Source organism: Natator depressus, chromosome 5 (genome assembly GCF_965152275.1).
Source record: "Natator depressus isolate rNatDep1 chromosome 5, rNatDep2.hap1, whole genome shotgun sequence".
Taxonomy (NCBI): Eukaryota; Metazoa; Chordata; order Testudines; family Cheloniidae; genus Natator; species Natator depressus.
The window spans coordinates 71,953,930-71,970,821 of record NC_134238.1 but is presented as its reverse complement, the minus strand read 5'-3'; the positions used below and the strand labels follow the sequence as shown (position 1 = coordinate 71,970,821).

At 41.9% G+C, this 16,892-nt stretch overlaps 1 long non-coding RNA gene across 1 annotated transcript in view; it reads left to right on the top strand.

The window, feature by feature from the left end:
- The window catches only part of LOC141987550 (uncharacterized), a 62,850-nt gene extending 47,483 nt beyond the window's left edge, over window positions 1-15,367 (top strand). The window contains exons 3-6 of the long non-coding RNA XR_012639564.1: window positions 1,166-1,304; window positions 8,210-8,366; window positions 9,949-10,000; window positions 15,120-15,367. This is a non-coding gene — a long non-coding RNA (uncharacterized LOC141987550). The remainder of the gene's footprint in view (window positions 1-1,165; window positions 1,305-8,209; window positions 8,367-9,948; window positions 10,001-15,119) is intronic.
- Window positions 15,368-16,892: the final 1,525 nt, after the last annotated feature.

The following is a 16,892-nucleotide window of genomic DNA, read 5'->3' as shown; positions in this document are numbered from 1 at the left end:
GTGAGGCAAAAAGAGTGGAAACCACCCATATCCTCCCAGCTGGGGACTCTCCATGAATAGGAGATCCTCAGTGGGTTCAGAGCCATCATAGTCTATAAGCACCTACATGGAAAAAAAAAATTCAATAATGGGCTGTTCAATCTAGCAGAGAAATATATAACATAATTCAATGGTTGGAAGGTGAAGTTAAAGAAATTTATACTGGAAATAATGCAAACATTTTTAACCAATGGTAGATTCTCCATCACTGATCATTTTAAAATCAAGATTGGATGTTTTCCAAAAGATCTGCTCTAAGAATTATTCTGGGGAGTTCTGTGGCCCGACGAGATAATCACAATAGTCCCTTCTGGACTTGGAATGCATGATTCTAAAGCCTGCAAGGGGCTCTAAACTAAACTTGGGCTGGGTCAGAGAATCAGGATGCTCTAAGCATAAAGAACAATACAGAGCATAGGTAGAAATGAAGGATCCAATCATACAACCATTTGAGATGTCCCCAGGACCTACCAAATGGCTGTTTGATTTGATAAACTTTTTATAAATTCTCTATGTATTGGTGCTGCAGAAACAAAACAAACTGTCTTACAATGCAAAAGGTAAAGTTAAAAGAAGGGCAACACAAATGATAAATGGTCTTGAGACTCTGACTTACAAGGAGAGACTGAAGGATCTGTATTTGCTCCTCCTAGGAAAACTATATTTAATGGGAGTGGACATAACTCTTCTTAACTAACTGAAAGGAGATGGTATAGAAGAGGGGAGAGCATTATTCATAGTGGAATGAATTGATAAAACGAGTCAAGTTGGGGGGGCGGGAAATAATTTGGCTTGGATATTAGGAAAAGCTTTCTGTTGAGAAGATAAGGCAGAGTAGAACAGTGTTTAATGGTAAGGACGTTGCAGCACAATCACTAAAGGGTTCAGAGGAAAATGTTGATAAGTTGATAGCGTAGGTTCTTTTCAGCTTGAATTAGATGATCCGAAAGATGTTTTCCAAATTCCAATTCTATCATCTTCAAATCTAGGATACATTACCAAATGAAATACTGCAGTCCTCTGCTATCAGTTTAATACCTTTTTTAACATAGGCTTTGATAATGCAAGTTGTCAGTCTGAATGGTGTTTTGTTTCAGTATTCGTTATTGTTGTTTTATTTCTACAGCATCGAGAAGGGTCTAGGTGCTCTACAGCCATGTGCTTTTGGAAAGGAAAGAAGGCCTAGAAGTCTAGCAGCTGGTTCAGTAGTATGTGGATACCAAGAGCTGAAGTGAACATATCAGATAACTATTTTGGGATGGAAGGTAGGATTGGGGCAAAGTTAGTTTTAATTTGTCTTTGTACTTCTCATGCCCCCAGGACTGCTCGGGGAGTAGTTTAGCCCTGGATGTAACTTGGAACAGCCTGAAGGTAACTCCAAATTATGACATCTTGTGCTGGATCCCAAGGGCAGAGCATTGAAACTATACCTCCTTTCACCACTGGCATGTCCTCACCACACCTATTATTCTAGGGACAGTGCCAGCATGAGACAGTCCTCAGTTATCCATGTAGAAGAACATTAAAGCCCCTTTGTGCTGCCAAAACAGCACAAAGAGGGCCATAGCGTGAGCCTGGACCAAATCTGCAGGACCTGGTTCTTCTCTCACACAAGTGCAAAATAAAATCACTCCTGATTGGAAATTGATATAAGTGAGAGAAGAATCAGATCCATAATACCTGCCACTAGAATCATCCATAGTATTAATGGTGTGAGGACTATTGTGTTTAGTATGAATGGGAAATGTGAAAAACTGACACCTGTACATGCCATCAAGCAGTGTCACGGACATCACCACAGACCTATTTAGCAGCTGGCTCTGTGAGTATATTGCTTTACCCAGCATTTAAACTGCTAGCCTTCTGGTTGCAGTCTTTAGATTCCAGTCCACACTTGTATTCAGCTCACTACAAATAATTACTTTTATCCGCTGCATTTCTGCTGACCTATTATCCTTGTGATTCCCTATTAACTGTCTCACCTGATTAACAGGTCCTAAAGCTGTACGGTATAGTGCTCAACACATTTTGGCTAAAGCTATCAGTGAGCTATGCAACAGATGGCATGGTTGCTCATACCCCCTCCCCACTCATCTTCCAAGATATGTTTCATAGCCAGATAGCGTCTCCTCTTACTTATGCCAGTGTAATCACTGGAGTTATTCCTGATTTACACCAGTGTAAGTGAGAGGAGAATCAGGCTTACAGTCCCTCATCTTTCCCGACTATTTGATCAACTTTGCAGAATACCTGGTGGCTGACCAAATAATTCAGTCGGCTACAACATCCTGTCAGTGCTGTGACAGGGGCAAATGAGCATACTTCACAGTCGCTGCCATGTTCTACAATGGCTTTTCAGTCACAACAAGTTTGTGCAGGTTATATAACTAACTGCTGTTGTTTCACAGAGGGTTTATGATACATGCTGGTTAAAATGGAGAGACTACTGTCCACAGACTGCATGTTTGTCTGGGGCAATGTATCTTCTGCACAATGTGTTTCAGACATGTGGCTGACAAGTAATACAAAGATATTAATCAGATAACGCAATGTCACTAAAGTGAGAGGGAAACTGCCAACGATATTCAAAATGATTTGGTGTATTTATATTTCAATCCACATAATTAAATAAAGTTGAGGCTCTTATTTTAAGGAGAACAACATAAATATGTAACAGTAATGATGCTTAGTAATTACACAACATTTTCCATCCATAGCTTTCACAGTACTTCACAAAGAAACGTATTTTCCCTATGGTAAAGATGGGGAGGTGTGCACACAAAGATTGTGATTTGTGCCAGGTCACACAGCAATTCAGTAGCAGAGTTGGAGATAGAATCCAAATCTTGTGATTCCCAGTCATATTTCCTGTTCACTGTATCATGCTGCCTCTGCTCTATTCTAGCTACCTACAGTTCCTTATGTATTGGATATCATATTATGCATGTCAAGGAAATATGCTCCTCCAATGTAGGCTGAGGTATTTGGTACATCTTGATGCTCTCTTCATTTCCAGTGAAAACATCAGCTTGACGCACAACTCTTTTTGGCGACATTTGGGGGTTAGCCAAAAGTGCTTTGTTGACCTATGTTCATTTTCTGCTTTGAAAGGGACACATCTCTGACATAAGGAAAAAATAGTGAGAACATAGTCTTGTTATTGGAGTTGATTTGGCTCAAGAATACTCATTGAATGTGGCATTAGTCCACCCAAACAATTCAGAAAATAGACCCTCCAGGACTATACATTGGCAAAGGTTCACTAAGGACAACGGAGTGACACAGATTTACACCCAGGGAGGATCTGGCCCACTATTTTTCATCCCTGTCTATGCTGGAGAAAATTGGTGTTTCCAGTTCCGACTCAGATACCTGAAATGCTTGTCTGACACTTACAATATGTCTACACTGCGATCAGAGATGTGATTGCATCTCTGGTAGGCATACCAGGGCTAGCTTTAATCTAGCTAGTGTGGCTATAAATAGCAGTGAAGACATGGTGGCACAGACCTCAGACTAAGCTAGCAATGCAAGTATGTACCTAGGATTGTGGGTGGGCTTGTAGAGCCTGCACTGCTACACACATTCATTGATATTTTTAGCAGCTCTAGCTAGATTAAAGCTAGCATGGGTATGCCTGCCTGAGCTGCAATCGCACCTCTGATGGCAGTGTAGACATACCTGTTAGGATATAGATATTCAGGCCTGTCTGTAAAGGCCTATACTCTAAGAATTTAGGTGTATTCTTATCACTTAGCTAGTTATAGAGGTATAAAAGAAAGAATCAAAATCACTGTCTGCCAGTGTAAGGACCTTCTCTTACTGTGACAGTCTGAGGCCCTGTTCTTAGGCTAAGATCTTTGGCTAAGCAGCAGAGGCAGCCAGAAGCTGGGAAGCGAACGGTCACATCCTCACATTCCAAACTAGTCACATTGAAATAAGGTGCTAGTGGGCTGTTAGGAATACAATCCTGTCCTGATAATGCCTATCACCTCCAGAGAAAAGAACAGGAGTACTTGTGGCACCTAAGAGACTAACAAATTTATTAGAGCATAAGCTTTCATGGGCTACAGCCCACTTATCGGATGCATAGAATGGAACATACAGTAAAAAGAAATATATATACATACAGATAAGTTGGAAGTTGCCATACAAACTGTGAGAGGCTAATTAGTTAAGATGAGCTATTATCAGCAGGAGAAAAAAACTTTTGTAGTGATAATCAAGATGGCCCATTTAGTCAGTTGACAAGAAGGTGTGAGGATACTTAACTTTGGGGAAATAGATTCAATATATGTAATGACCCAGCCACTCCCAGTCTCTATTCAAACCCAAGTTAATGTTATCTAGCTTGCATATTAATTCAAGCTCAGCAGTTTCTCCTTGGAGTCTGTTTTTGAAGCTTTTCTGTTGCAAAATTGCCACCCTTAAATCTTTTACTGAGTGGCCAGAGAGGTTGAAGTGTTCTCCTACCGTCTTTTACATTTACAGCCCTGATCATTAGTAATTGCTGTTGCCATTTAAAGCTCAATCTTGGACCTGGATTTGGATAGTATGAATATTTCTTTACAATTGCTAAAGGCAGACTTTTAATTTATAGTTTCTTCTTTTGAGTTGCAAAGATTTGTCTCCGTGAAGAATATTTTAAATGAAATTCACATGATTTGGGTCTTTTAGACATCTTCAGAAATGCATGCACAAAAACGGTTTGCTCACAATTTGCTGGTGTGGTTGCTGTGATGGTTTGCAGTCACTAACTGTGCACACCACTGATCAGTGAGTTGCCTAAGTGGTTATTTGCATGCAGATTTACTGTGATTGTAATACAAATTATGGACACAGCAAATATGAAAAATTGGCTCCTTAGTTCCAGTCTCTACTAATGTAATCACTTTGTTGTTATGCTCATTATGATGCATTCTAGGAAATAGAAGAGAAAAGTAAAAGCATGTGATTAAAAACTTAAGACCTTATTCTGCCCCAGTGAAGTCAATGACAAAACTCCCACTGACTTTACTGGGGGTAGGATCAGGTACTAAATCAGTGACAGAACCAGATGAATCTTTCTTTGCAGTCTGTGATATAACATGCCTAAACAGCCACATTTTCTTTGCTCTTCTTGTTAAGGTCAGCTGTTGCCTGTAAGCCATTTTCTTCACAAACTTGGGAGTAATTCTTTCTGCAGGGCACACTTCTCGAATAAATCTTCATGATGTTGCTGAGGAATTATTTTATCTATCTCTGGCTTCTTGTTTATTATGTTTAGAGTATTGCTCATGGTGATTTGAGGTGGTGTGGTATCTTGCCCTTTAAATAAAAGAAGGAAGAAAGGATTCCAGGCAGCCAAAACCTTTCAATTGAGAAGGCACCTCTCCTGTGAGGGTGCTTTAAAAGGAAGTCTTCTAAAGAGAAGGCACAAAGTGCACCAAGTTTGACTACTTTAGTCAGGAATGAAGACACACCGTTTTTAGAGAATCATCGGAGCTGATAGGAGTCATGGTGAAGAAGAGCTGAAGGAAACAGCTGTTGAGGAAGGTTTGAAGGTCCAACAGGACTGAGGGTCTAAGACGTCTGCCAGTTTTAACTACCTGCAGCAGCTCAGATTGCTGAGTGAAAGAGTGTATACAAATGTGTGTGAGGGAGAGCCTCTGCTTTATTGCTTTGTTGAGACTTGGCTTAACCTAAAGCTTTCTGTAGTTTTGCTTTAGCACAGCTTTATCCTTGGTTGCCATGCTGTTGTTAGCTCTAACATGAATCACTGCTGTTATGCAGCTCTCCTTGTGCATTGGACTTTGAAGCATTGCATTGCTTTTGGCACATTGAAAACAATTTGTTTACAACTCTGAGATTTAATTTATGCTAGTTACAAAATACTTCTCATGTTTTACTGTATATGTAATACTCCATTGTTTTTCTCCTTCCGATATATTTGTAATAACTTTCTTGTTCTTTTTCTGGAGGAACAGGAGTGAGGGGAGAGAGAAGAGTTAGAATAGTCCTGGGATTGCTTGCAAGTGAGGAAATGTAAGGAAATCTTAGAGAATGGAAAAGGGCAAAAAAGGAGTAGGGGGGGAAAAGGGAAGAATCAGGATGAACTAATGAAAGGCCTAATTCTGGTGTCAGTTACATGGCTGTAAATCAGGAGCGAATGAGGCACTTCAATTCAGGATTCCTTTATTCATTTGAGATCCTAGAAAGAATTTATTTATTCTGTATTTCACTTCACTTTTACTGTGGAAATTCAACTTTCACTTTGGGTAAGCATAAAGCAGCTTTTTTCCTGATAGAAAGACACTTCCTTTTGTATTTTAAAAATAAATAATTTTAAAAAATGAGAACAGACAGCATGGCAAAGGTCTGAAAATGGTGGCCTAATTTAGTGGATATTCCTGAGGATAGTAGGTGGCAGTTTTATCTTATCTACCATCTAATTTCTCCAGGAATACTTGCTGAAACTAGGCCACTGTCTCCAGGCCCCTAGTAATTTTCTCTGTTTTTTTAATACTTGGGCTCTTTGCAGAAGGACTTTGAAGCGAAACTGTACAAAAATGTTTCAAACAAAAAGCCAACCCTGTGAAGTTCACCATTACACAAGCAGCTGAACACATTCCCTTTTTAGTAGGAGGAACCATTGCACTATCTTGGCTTTATGTGAACATTTTCTGGAGCCAGTGGGATGGGGTGTGTTGATCTGGAGAAAGTCAAGGGATGTGTGCAGTATAATCACTGAGTAGTCTAGAGCTAATTGGAGTGTGGGATTGTTTAGAGACTGGCAGGACAGGGCATACTCTGGGTTCTGACACTGAGATGAAGGTGCAGCGCAGGGAAGGCCTCCTTTGTATCTCTAGTTGTAGGGAGGTAGTCCGGCCTGCCTGAACTAATTGGAACATGAGAATGAGCAGACTAAGGCTCAGTCTCACAAGGGACTGAGTAACCATTGTAAAGTGCTGAGCATCCTCAGTTCCCCTGGATTTCACTCTTGTTGTGTTGCAGGATCTGTACCGTACATATACGCAGGACATGAAACAAATCGGTCTGTGATGGATAACACTGTTATCAGGGGTGACACGTTTGTATAATTTTTGCTGGTGGCCAGAACGGGTCCAAGTCCCCCCCCCCCCCCCCAGCCCCCATGTAAGCCAATATATATTTTTAAAAATAGAGGGCCCTGGGGTGGGGCTGAGGGGCTTGGGATGTGAGAGGGGTTTGGGCAGAGCGTTGGGGTGCAGGGATGAGGGCTGCAGGCTGCCATCACGTGTGCGCCTCCTCCCCTGCTGCTGCCGCCCCTCACTGTAGCCTCGCTGGGGTGGGGGATGGGGCTGCCCCTTGCCCAGCATAGAGCAGGAGCAGTGACTGTGGTCATGGGGCCCCCTGTGCTGGTGGAGGGTCCTGCCGGAAAAGGGAAGGGTCTGTCCGTTTGAGGCGGAAGGGCAGGGTCAGGGTCATCCTGCCCTGGCACTATGGTTTGGAGGTGCTAGGACCCTGCGGTGGCAGTTGATGCCAGGAGCCGGCAGAGCGGAGTGGCAGGGCAGCCGCCCGCTGCCCAGAGTGCAGGCAGGGACGCTCAGGGGAGGCGCACGGGGGCGGCAGGCAGGGCCAGGAGAGAGACCCGGCCCCAAACATTGGTGGAGCCGGGCCACAGGCCCTGAATATTGCTGGAGCACCACGGGCCCATATAATTCTCTGCCCCGACTATTATCCAGGCCTTAGGGCTATATGTATTGCATGATATAGCTGTTTTAGGGCAGGATCTACAGCCTTTATTAGTACAAACAGTAATTTTGGATTGGCTCCAGTGTGGAAGTGTAGTGTGTTAATACAGCATGTGAGACAGACCAACAAGTTTTAGGAATCCTGTATAAAAAACACAATTTTTATTAGTAGACTAATGCCCTTTGTTATAGTGTCTGCTGATGGACATTTGAGGGGGCTATTCCGGACAAAACAAGCAAACAATTAGTAATCAGTGTGACATTTCACTTCTCTCTCTTTCAACTATCATTTTGGAAGTATGTCAAGGTCCTTCATCATTTACAATCAACTAGCTATTTCTGTTACCATCAAAGCACCTCATGTTGATTTTTCTCTGGCATTATGCCTTGCAGCAATGTTCCAGTTCTTAGTTTGCTCTTTTATTACAGAAAAGCAACTTGCAACTTTTTCCCTATAGATTCCAGAAGACCCCACAAAACCATTGCTTTGATTCCTATATGATTTCTATGAAGAAATACTAGGAAAATGGAGTTTCCTTTGAAATACCACAGGAACCAGTTCAAAGACTTCTGGGGTACACTGGAATGGTTGCACGTCGTACCAAATTACCAAGGGTTAGTTGCACTCTTATATTCAGACTCTTGTCCATTTTATGTATTTATAAGGCATCTGGTGGTGCTGGGGCATGGTTGTGGTGAGGTGGGAGGGAGAAGAAAGGGAAGGAGGTTAGGGACAAGGTTTAGAACCTCTTTGTGTATTGCATATAAAGGAAACTTTAAACTCCCTCCTAGAAAACTTCCATTCAGAAACTTTCTATCCCATTTGGTTTTACATATCAGTATTCTATTATGTGTATCAGAGACTGTAACATATGTGCTGTTTGTTTCTATAAAGAAAAATTATCCGGAAATTCAATGCTGCTACAAGTGATTAGGTGTTTTTCAGATGACATCTGGTGGGCAAACCAGAGACAGTTGGAATAGTAACTCCAGGAAATGTAAATCTCTTCTTCTCTTAACTCAGTGTGACAGTGACTAGCACTTAAGCCTCATCTACAGTAAAGAACTGCACCATTATCAGTACTAGTTGTAACAGTGCAGTGCATCCACACTAGTGATCCTGATTTAGGTATACTTGGTGCTCAACATCCATGCCTTCCTTTTGCTAGTGTTACAGGGCTTGTGGATTGTTGCCATAATTCCTGGCACAGCTCCTTGGAGCAAATGCTTTTCTATGAATCTATAATGTATATTTGCCCCTGTTTACATTTTTGTTATCCCAATGGATTCGTTGAATGGGTTTGTCCTGCCCAAGGGGCCATAAGGGTTAGGGGTTATGCCCTGCTCTGACTTCACAATTGTAGATGGTAGAGGGTCACCAGCCTGTCTGGATGCTTAGGCACTCTTCCAGTGAATGCTGTTACCTCTTGGAGGTAAGGAGTTTGACTTCATTCATTAATCATAGATGATTAGGGCTGGAAGAGACCTCAGGAGGTCATCTAGTTCAACCACCTGCTCAAAGCTGGACCAACACCCACAAAATCATCCCAGATAGGGCTTTGTCAAGCCAGGCCTTAAAAACCTCTAAGGATGGAGAGTCCACCACCTCCCTAGGTAACCCATTCCAGTGCTTCACCACCCTCCTAGTGAAATAGTGTTTCCTAATATCCAACCTAGACCTCCCGCACTGCAACTTGAGACCATTGCTCCTTGTTCTGTCATCTGCCACCACTGAGAACAGCCTAGCTCCATCCTCTTTGGAACCTCCTTTCATGTAGTTGAAGGCTGCTATCAAATCCCGCATCACTCTTCTCTTCTGCAAACTAAATAAGCCCAGTTCCCCCTCTCTCTTTTTTTTTTTTTTTAAAGTAACTTTGTGTCTTTAATTTGGGTTGACTTTTCTGGTCCTTGTTTTGTAGCAATTCTAATGGTTTCACTCTTTCATCCAGAGATAGTCTGGGCACTAGGTCCCTGAGGAAGGACATCCCTCTCAGCCCCCTTAAGCCAGCCCAGAGAGTTCCTTCATCTCCTCCTCTCCTGCCTAATGCACTTGGGCTGCCAGGGGTTGTATCCCTCATTGGTTGCAGTGGGGCAGTAAGTGGATGCTGGGGCAGCATATTGAGATAAATGCATTTTCTTGGGGATATGGTGGATGGGTACATTGCTATGTAATCCCTTTTCTTTGTTCTGGTTTTAGGATATCAGATGCTGCTGAGGCAATCTTGTGACAGCTCTGGCATCCCAACATAGTAAGTATATTGTGGGGTAGCTGCTACCAAATCTTTGATTTTTTTTTTTCCCTTTTGTGTTTCCAGCTTAATATTTTTTTCAAAATGCATGTGTTGTATTTTTTTATATGCTTGTGACGGGACCCCCAGGGTGCAGCCTGGAACTGTGGGACCGCTGTACCCCCTTAACTCTCTCCAGCCTGGGCTGTCTCTCACAATGCCTTACTAGTGACCAGCAGCACACCCCTCCAGGTGCTGTTATCACTCAGCACAAAACCATGTGGAACCCCACACCCAGCTAGATTGCATGAATGCTCCCAGAGCCACTCATGACTCACACAGAGAAAGGCACCAGAGCCAAATCCCTCCAGCTCCCATCACTGTACCTCAGGAATATACGCTCTTGCACTGCTCAGGACGAGCTGCGCAAATTAATTAATTGGTTTACCGCTTCATCAATGGAAATACACCAGTCTTGCAAACCTGAGCAGTTTTGCCACACACTTCATACAAACTCACTGGTGAAGATAAACAGTAAAACAAATGTATTGACTACAAAAGATAGATTTTAAGTGATTATAAATGACAGGCAAAAAGTAGAATTAGTTACCAAAATAAAATAAAATAAAAGCACACAGTCTAAATTCTCAACCCAATTAGACTGGGCAACATCTAGATTAAGCAGTTTTTCTCACCCCACTGGACATTACAGTCCTTAGTATACAGGTTTTGTCCATCATGGAGGTGGGTTTTTTAGAGCGCTGGGAGAACTCTCTCCTAGTGCTGTGCTACATGCCCACACAAGCCACTTTAACGTTGCCAGTGTAGACAAGCCCTTTGTTACTGGCAGCATAGGTGTGGCAGGAGAAAGGCCAAGCATGGGGCCCCTGTGTTCTGTTTTATAAACTCAGTCCCAGGTGCTGGGGGAACACAAGTCCAGGCATGTCTGGGGGGGCACTGCTGAGTCTCCCTGCAAGTTTGAGCAATTCCCCTGGTGTGGCCTCATGCAGGCGAGTCATTGAATTGTAGCTCCCTTGCTGGACAATGGCTGTCGATGGGTTGTTTGACACCCCGCCTGGGCATTGGTTACTTTCCTTGCTATTGCCTCTGGGGAGCTAACATCTGGCTGACTCCCCAACTTACAGCATGTTTTAGTGACAATCATACAACATAATTCTCATAACTGCATATGCATTAATGATATACATATATGGACAGAGAAATGACTTTCAGCAGACCATAACCTTTCCCGATACCTCACAAGGCAAGCTTTATATGTCAGATCACAATTACATAAAAATGAGGAATATGGGGGTTACATAGAATGTCACAGTGTTAATAAAGTATTTTTTCATTGTGTTTTTGTGTCCTCCTTTACTACACTGAGGTTTGTTCTTGAGGATGGGAGGGGCAAAGCTGTGACCAGTTGAGCATCGCTTCAGATGCTCACAGGCCCACGTGCAGCCAATAGCTGAGTGGGCTGACAAGTGAGAGCTATTAATGTCAAATCTGTCACTGAAGGGAGGACTAATTGCACAGTTGCAGCTGCAAAGTTTGCACTTCTTGCCCACACAGGCCCTGTAACAGAGGGACCCATTAACTGTGGGATAGAATGGAGTTTGGACTTGCCCAGAGCATGTCCCCCTATATTTATCTTAGGTACTTAAATGGCCTTCATCACGCTAATGTTTGAGCATCTTACAGTCTTGTAATGTATATATCCTCACAAGACCCCTTTGAGGGAGGGAACTATGTGATCCTCATTTTAGAGATGGGAAACTGAGCCACAGAGCGACTATCTGATTTGCCCCAGGAATCTTGGGTTTCCAAAGTCCTAGGCTAGCACCTTATCCACAACCATCCTTCCTCTACACTGCTTGTGCACCACTGTAAACATTTTAATATGTGAATAGAAGGTGTGTTACAGGCATTTGAAAGGGGGTCAAAATGACAGGACATTGTAAAGCTAAATCCTGAAGTACTTACATAGTTTTCCATAGGAGTTTGCCTCAGTAAGGACTGAGTAAATGAACCTCAGGATCTGGACCACTCTGCAGAAATTTGAACTACTCTAACTGCCTGCTCAGAGAAGGTCCAAATGACAGTGTTAAAAATGCTGGCAGCTGAGGGAGCCTTGTCTGCACTAGCACTTCCCCCATTGCTACTACTTCTGGAGCTACATCAATTCTAGCAATAGTGTGTATGTTTTGTCATAAAAGTGTAAAGTACAAAGCATCATAGAAGAGGATTAAAATTCCTTTTGTCTGTTTTCTAGGCTGAATATTATGCATGTCAGGGCAGAGTGCATATCGTGAGTCACAGAAAACACAGCAAACCTGTTTTGATTAGACTCTGCCTACGTTACAATAGAAATCATGCTAGCAACAACTAAATATGGTTGTTGCTAGCATGGTTTCCATGACTATTCTAAACAAGGGCCTTTTCCAGTTACCCACATAATAAAACAATGTTAATATTTGGGCTCCCAGCTAGACAAACCTTTACTTCCTGATAAGAAGTCATTTTAAAACAGGGGTTTTGGTACTGGTTTCTGCTACTGTGGCTGTGCTGGGTGGCGTGTCTGGAGCACAGGTTTGTTAAAACTGCTTTTTTAAAAAAAAAGTCTCCAGACTAGATCATTACTTTATTTACAAACCTACTTTTTAATTAAAATTCTGTTCAAGTCACACTGGCCAGCACAACTGAATTAGCAGAAGCCATTATTAAACCCCCCCCCGGACCAGATCCTGATGTCCAGCTGAATTGCACACCACTGATTTGAAGCTGTGGGTGTGCAAATGTGGTGTAAAGCTCACCTTTGGATTCCCCCAGTCCTGTAGCTGCTGTGTGCCCTGCCATATGTGAGAACAGTCTTAGACCTGATTTTCAGAGGTGCTGAGCACCCACATCTCCTGATGTGGAGATACAAATACTCAATGCTTCTGGAAGTCAGGCACAAGGTATCTCAGGCTGGGCATCCACAAATAGAGGCACCCAAAATCAGTAAATTTTGGCCTAAATATCCTCTACCTGGCAAATCCTTTCTTCCCCCAAAATTGCCCACTGGTAAAGAATGTAAACTAACTGTAGTAGCATCGTGTGTCATGAATGCAATGTCGTGCACTATACACATAAAGTAAACAGAGGGGTAGCAAATAAGATATTTTCACATTCTCAGCAAGTGCGTATCTTTCCTTTGTTACCACTGAAGGCCAAATCAAGCAATCAGTGGGAGTCTGCCTGAGTAAGATTTAACTAAGAGCTAAATCCTGACAGCCTTACTCTTTTCTATGTTTCAGAGTAGCAGCTGTGTTAGTCTGTATCTGCAAAAAGAAAAGGAGTACTTGTGGCACCTTAGAGACTAACAAATTTATTTGAGCATAAGCTTTTGTGAGCTATGCTCAAATAAATTTGTTAGTCTCTAAGGTGTCACAAGTACTCCTTTTCTTTTCTATGTGTTTAGCTGGTTAGTACTGGTTAATTAGAAGCAGTTACTGCAAACAAAATAAATGACGCAAATTAGAACTGTATCCCACCTCCAATGACTTATCAACCTTGTGATCGCCATTGGAATTATATCAGTAGTTCTCAACCTGTGCATAGTGACCACCCAAGAGGAGTACCAGCAGATGTCTCAAGGACTACGGAAATGGGCGGAGATGCCAGAAATACCTATGAACCACTACGTTTATCATGGACCTCCAACTAAGTGCAGTGAGAAATAATGCAAAGGATTCTGGGGCATATGGGGAATATATTGTTAATTGTTGTATATGGCTTTGCCATCTGGAAATGAGTGAGAAATCATAGTATGATTGAGAGACCCCCAACAAATTTGCTTGCTAATGCCTGATATGTTGCATAGCTCAAAGCCTGAACTGCTCTCAATTGCTAACTCCACTAAAGGAAATCTCAGAATGGTTGATAAAGCAGCAGTGGATGAAGCAAAGCAAATACAAACAGGTACTACAGGGTACATCTTGTCTCTCTGATATCAGAGTAGTGCAAGAAACAGACAAAGAAAATTAGGAAACACTGTAATGGAAAGAATAAAGATATTTTTCAGACCATTGGAGGTAGCAGTCTGTAAGAACAATCCTCAATTTACATGCATAGCTATTTTCAGGTTTTGAAACATTTCCTATTCCTTGCTAATTTCTATTCAGAAGTTGATATATAAAAATCACCAACACAAAGAAATCAAATGTAATTGCAATCAATCATAAAAAACAAAAAGGAAAAATACAGCAGGAAAATGTTCTTAAAAACACCAATTAGGCAATAAAATGTCTTCAGCATAGGCCATTTAGTTAGCATCTGTGAATGCTTTTGTATTCTGCAGCTGGGAACAGCACCAGTTCCTGAAATCTCTTTAGCTAGCAAAGCCACAATTTGAACAGATTATTTCCAGTGTGCAGAAAAATTCCATTGACAGTTATTTAAAAGTTTAACTAGAATAAAGGATGTGAACAGAAAAATTAGATCATTAGATCACAAAATTTACTGAGTACTTTTAAAAGATTTTCTTCATTTTTGCAGCATAACAAAGGATATGCTCTAGTCTTCCTGGATCAATAAATCAATATGAAAACTTTTAAATCCAGAAATAAATAGAGCTTGAGCTAGTAACAAACATCTCCCAGCTCCTTCGGTCATGAGACAATATGTATATATCAGCCATTTGTCTCTGGGTCCCCCTCAAAAATCTGCAGGGGCTTACCCTGACTTACCTCAGCCACAAACCTAACATGAAGGGTTGAGGTTATAGGGGAGAAGAAAGTAGTAGCATAACTTGCTGTTCTTACGTTTCAGGGTTTTCTACTTATAGGGACCTCACTGCTGATTACATGGCTTTTGTACTAGTTACAAAGGAGATCTTGTACATGATGGCTGCAACAGTGCAAGTCCAATAAACTACTTGAGAACCAAGTTTTCTAAAGTTTAAGCAGTAAAAAATTGAGGCTTCCTTGTATTTTCCATTGAATTTTGCCTGGTTTCATTCCTGGTTAGAGAAATTTATCTCCCCTGGATTCTTTCAGAGACTTTCAGTTAGGGTTTAAGCTGCTAGTGTTACTCTGAAAGTCATCCCAGTGCAGTCACCTGATCTGTCTCCTTTCTGATATTTTTTTCTTGTTTTAAGTTCCAGGACTGTGAGGCATTCAAGGCCCAATCCTAAAAGGGGATGAGAAGAGGTCTCAACACCTTGCAGGATTGGGAAGTCAGTGTCCAGGAGAAGGTTTTGTCCACGAGAACCTCTTTTAATCATTTGGAGAATCACTGCCTTTATTTCGCCATTAAAATCTCCTCCCTCTCAGGCTCGGCCACCTAGCTACTGTCCTCCCATTCAAGAAGTAGTGAAGTTTATCAATAAACTTCTATTCCTCAATGAGCTGGAGAGGATGTTGCTGTACCAGATAATCCTTTATTACACTGTGCTATATTTTCTCAGCTGCTGGAGAAACACACTAAAAAGGTGACCATTCTGGAGAAGTACTGAAATTACACAAGACAGACAGTCGAGTTAAGTCAATGGTAGTCTTCCCACAGATTTCAATGGGCATTGGATCAGGCCTCTAAGGTAGTAATTGTAATGGAGTTGGCAGCAGGAATACAGTGGTTTGACATCCTTGAAGCAATGGCAATTCAAGCAGGATGCCTCAACTAGCCCTACTTGAACCAGCCACTGGTTTGACATTCCAAATAACTGGTAACAGAAATGAAAACGTGTATAATGCAATCTCCATAACTGTGTGTTAAACAAGTGCTGCAAAATATCCCTCCTTTGTATGATACAACACAATTATATGTGACAGGAGAAATATAGAGCCTGAAGTGTATCGGTGTCCATTACCTATTGGGGTAAGTAGAGTAAGGTAGCATTCAATCAACAACACAACACCAATGCCCTTAGTCAGCAAGGGGCCGTAGTGCTGAATGGCCACGGCCACACTGCATACCTTTATTCCAGGTGTCTAAAAGCTCCACAGGGTTATTACTGCTCTCAAGTGCAGTCAAGTTAATCGCAGATGACTGTATGGCCGTTGCCAGTAGCCTTCAATCAATAGCAGTTGAATTAGAGATGGAAAAATATAACAGGCACTGTAATCTGCAGAGAGATTCATACAAAGATACATTTTTTCCTTCCACATCATGAGCACTAACAGCAGCACCATATTCTGACTGCAACTCTGACTCAGATGGTTCTAATATTGTAGTTCTGTAGGAACATTTCTCTATTGTTAATCACTGCAAAGGCAAAAAAAAATGTACAAACAACTAAGCTGTAGCTGAACTCAAATATAGATTCACTCTTGTTTTTGAACTACAGCTGAGCTGTGGGGAAAAAAAAGCTGTGTCAACTGGAAAAACAGTATATTGCATATTTTTTTTCAAAAAACCCAAAATCTTATTGCAAAATCCTTTCTGAACAAACCCCTTGCCTAAAACTAGCTATACAACATTAATTTAAAGGACTACATTTTCCAAATTTGTAAATTTAACATACAACGTTAATGAAGTTTTTTGCCAGTACAAATCTGATCTCTGGTCCTTACTCCTGGGATGCAAGTACCTGGTGGCTAACACCAGATAAATTAGATTACACTCACGCGGAAGCCCTTGCATAAATTCTGCAAGACTAGTGCTAAAAATCCAATCACACCGATTGGGTAAAAGCATCTAAACGTGCGGACAACCAGGTGGTACAATTTGACTCTTCTTAAGCAGTCCCCTAAACAGCCAGGTTGTGCTTCTAACGGCTCAAAACGTGCCACACCTCCGATACCTGTGAACGCTGGCGTCAGGTGAGCACGGCACACGTTTGATGGGAGCCGCAGGCCCCAGGCGCTGGATATGGCTGCGTAACTGGGGCTCGGGCAGAGAACCAGACGCACCGTGCGCACAATGGTCAGAA